Source organism: Otolemur garnettii, unplaced genomic scaffold (genome assembly GCF_000181295.1).
Source record: "Otolemur garnettii isolate 467f Iridium unplaced genomic scaffold, OtoGar3 scaffold00172, whole genome shotgun sequence".
Classification (NCBI taxonomy): domain Eukaryota; kingdom Metazoa; phylum Chordata; class Mammalia; order Primates; family Galagidae; genus Otolemur; species Otolemur garnettii.
In genome coordinates this window covers 1,409,475-1,413,351 of record NW_003852567.1, presented here as the reverse complement: position 1 = coordinate 1,413,351, position 3,877 = coordinate 1,409,475, and positions in this window count along the sequence as shown.

The following is a 3,877-nucleotide window of genomic DNA, read 5'->3' as shown; positions in this document are numbered from 1 at the left end:
ATGTCCACATGAAAATCAGAATGTTAAAAGAGCAATGTTTCCTTGAGGCCAATGTGGTAAGGGAAACTAATCAGGAGCAGCACAGGGTCTTAGGCCACAAAGTCCCAGTGTTAACTTTAGAAATTTTGTGTTTTGTTTAATTAAAAAGAGGAAATCTTACAAAATTATAGAAGATTTTTCTGTGAAGGAGAGACACGTTCTAATAAGATAATGGGTATGATGGCATATGGTTTCTCTTATAAACAAAACTATAAACATTTAAGTTTTAACTCTGTAGAGAGATTCTCCAGACAAAGAAAAGCTCAGCAAAGCCACCCGGACACTGTCCTCTGAGCTGCTTCTTCCCCTGGGGACACTCTTACCTCAAGAGGCCTGTCCCAGGCTTATAAAGGTCTTTCTTTCATGTTGTCACAAGTGTAATCAGAAATTCCTCTTGCCTTTCAGGTCAGAAACAGACAGAATATTCAAAAGCCTTTCCCTTTCTGGAAGACTGAGGAAGAATGAAGCAAACAGAAACTGTAGAAGCAGGAAAACAGGGATGTGAAACCTAGTCACATGGGCACTGAAGCCAGATAGTCCTGGATTTAAATCATGGTTCTAACATTTTCTGCCTATATAACCTTGTTCAAGTTATTTAACTTCTCTAAAGCATAGTTTCCTTATCTATAAAGTGGGTAAATTTATACCTACCAGTGTTAGTTTAGGTCCTCCGAGAAGTAGACATCAATATCAGATTAGATTTGCAAGAAATGTTATGAAATGTCTTGGAAAGACAGTGGGGAAGGGGGAGCAGGAGAACACTGAGAGAGCTGTCAGAGTGATACACATCTAATACCTAAGAAGGAAAGAGAGAAAGAAGGAAGGTTGGATAGGACAAGGCCAAAGTCATCTGTCAGAGATGACTCCTCCTGTCAGAGGAGTCTCACAAGAGGAGACTTGCCATAATATCCCCACTATGTGCCATCATTGGCTGGAAGTAAACAATGGGAAGTGTGGTCTCAGAGCAAATAATGGTGGTATATTTCAAATGCAGAATCTGGGTCATTAGTCACTTGTACTCCCTACATTAGGAGATCTGAGAGGCACACTCTTGTGGCTGTACACGTCTGCTTCTTCAGGTTAGTTAGGGAGAAGTTCTTCCATGGTTCCCACAGACCTGTCTTCCTAAAGGTAAACTTAGAAGAGCTGGGTGAGTGGAACATCACTGCTGTTGATCTCAGGCCTGCAACTGGTATTCATACTGCTTTCTTCATTCTAAATTCCCCTTGCTTTTATCTATTGCCTTGGTAGCTCTTGGTGGCTTATCTGGTGGTGTGACCCAGCCTTCATACCTAAAGGGTCCAGTTATCATACTGTTGGTAATCACTTTCTTCTCAAGCAAGGTTGCTGCATGTGTCCATTCAAGGGGGCAAGGGAATACCAGGAGATGTCCAACTACTTCACTTAGATTCCACATATTCCCTCCCTGTCTCCATTGTATAAAAGGCCTTGTCTCCTCCTGCTGATCAGAGTCAATTGCTCTTGCAAATATGGTGGAGGAGTTAGGCTGGTTCCTGGACATAAGGAGCCAAAAAAGCCTTAGTGGTGGGCATAGCCTATAGTTCAGTGGGACCCTTGTCTATGTCTCCTGGCAAGAGTGCCCCTTTTTTGGAGGCCAGGACCTCCAACTCTGCAGAGCTCAGAGTGGCAGGGATGGAAAAAATCCCTCAGTGGATCAATAGGAAGAATAGAAAGTGGAGTTATTCCTACTTCCAGCCTTGGTTCCTAGACCCATGAATTTTTCCTATGGGGATCTAGCACCAAATAATGATCTCTGTATATATACAGCATCTTGAAGGACTTTGTATTCTTTCATAGTGTTGCCACCAAGCTGGCACTTTACCTATGCCTTTAAAGGGCTGTTCTAGCATTTTCTGAGGCCAGCTGTCCCTGGATGGTGTTGTATGTTATATTACCAGAAGATAGTATGATCACGGGTCTACTCCATACTTCTTTCACAGTGAAGTGGGTCTCCCATTTGGAGGTCATGCTGTGTAGGGTTCTGAGCTTCAGGATCAGACATCCCATAAGCCCCCAATGCTGGCTGAGGCACTACAGGTAATAAAGGCAAACCTTTTCCCAGAATAAATCATCTATCCCTTTAAGGGTGAACCAGCGGCCCTTTGTCTTTGTCTGTGCAGGCTGCTATAACAAAATACAATAAACTGGGTAGCTTATGAACAATTGAAATTTATTTCCCACAGTTCTGGAGGCTGGGAAATCCAAGATCACAGTACCAGCAGATACAACATCTGGTGAGGGCCCGCTCCCTTCATGGACCGATGTCTTCTCACTGTAATCTCACATAGTAGAAGAGGCGAATGAGCTTCCTTGTGCCTCTTTTATAAGGACATTAATCTCCTTATGATCTAATTACTTCCCAAAGGCCCTACTATTACTGCCATCAGCTTGGGGGTTAGGATTTCAACATATTTTAGAGGGACACAAGCATATAGTATGAGAGAGGCCTAATAAAGTTGACTTGCCACTAAGTGGCTGATTGGTCTCCTCAAGAAATAGCTCCATATCAAGGGCACAGCAGTGGTCTCTATTGCTTATAGATTAAACATTCAGAAGCAGAAGTAACCATAGTCCATGGGCCTGCATTTTGATTTCTCCTTCCAGAGCTCTTAATATAAGCTCCATACTCCATCTTTTCCTACCACTGACATTTTCCAACACCATGGGGTCCTCCACATTCTACTGCCAGGACTGCTTACAGCATAGCCTAAACTTTCTACAGAACCCTTTTCTTTCCAGGTCCTAGTCAAAGGAGCAGTCTTCTTTGTCATTCAGTCCCATGGTCCAGAACAACGTTCCTAGGTGTAGAACGTGTTGCTTCCAGATTCCAAAGAGGTTTAATGGCACTGTTTTCATCTTTATAGTAGGGGATATAAGAGATACAATTCATTTTTTTTTTTTTTTTTGAGACAGAGCCTCAAGCTGTCCCCCTGGGCAGAGTGCCGTGGCATTACAGCTCACAGCAACCTCCAACTCCTGGGCTCAAGCGAGTCTCCTGCCTCCGCCTCCCAAGTAGCTGGGACTACAGGCGCCCGCCACAACACCTGGCTATTTTTTGGTTGTAGCCGTCATTGTTGTTTGGCGGGTCCGGGCTGGGGATTCGAACCCGCCACCTTAGGTGTACATGGCTGGCGCCTTAGCCGGTTGAGCTATAGGCGCCGAGCCTACAATTCATTTTTTATTTTTTATTTTTTTGCATTTTTTGGCCAGGGCTGGGTTTGAACTCACCACCTCTGGCATATGGGGCTGGCACCCTACTCTTTGAGCCACAGGCGCCACCCTACAATTCATTTTTTACTTTGAAAAGCCTTCCAACAAACTTCCAACCAATGGACCCCTGAAAACTTCATTGAGGTGGTAGATTTCTAAATCTTTGTAAGAGTTATCTCCCCCCTCTGGAGCACATCAGCATGCCATTAATGAAATGTATCAATGTGATGGTTCCATGAAATGCATTTGATGTCCAGATCTCATCAAACCTTATTATAACAGAGGGCAGGAAAGTTTACATACCCCTGAAAGCAAGCTATAAATGAACATTGTTGGCCATTCCATATGATTACAAACTATTTCTTATCCTCTTTCCTGAATGGAACTGAAAAAACTTCTGTTAGCTCACTGGCCACATACCATGTACCTGAAGAGTTATGGATCTGCTCTAGCAATTAAGCCATATGTGGCACAGTAGCTACAACTGAGGCTTCTGCTTATTTAAGTTTGAAGTGGTCTTCAGTCATTCCCAAGATCAATCCAGGGATGTGATACTGGTTTTGGTTTTGTGTACTTGTTTCTGTTTTTGTTTTCTCTGAAACTGCTT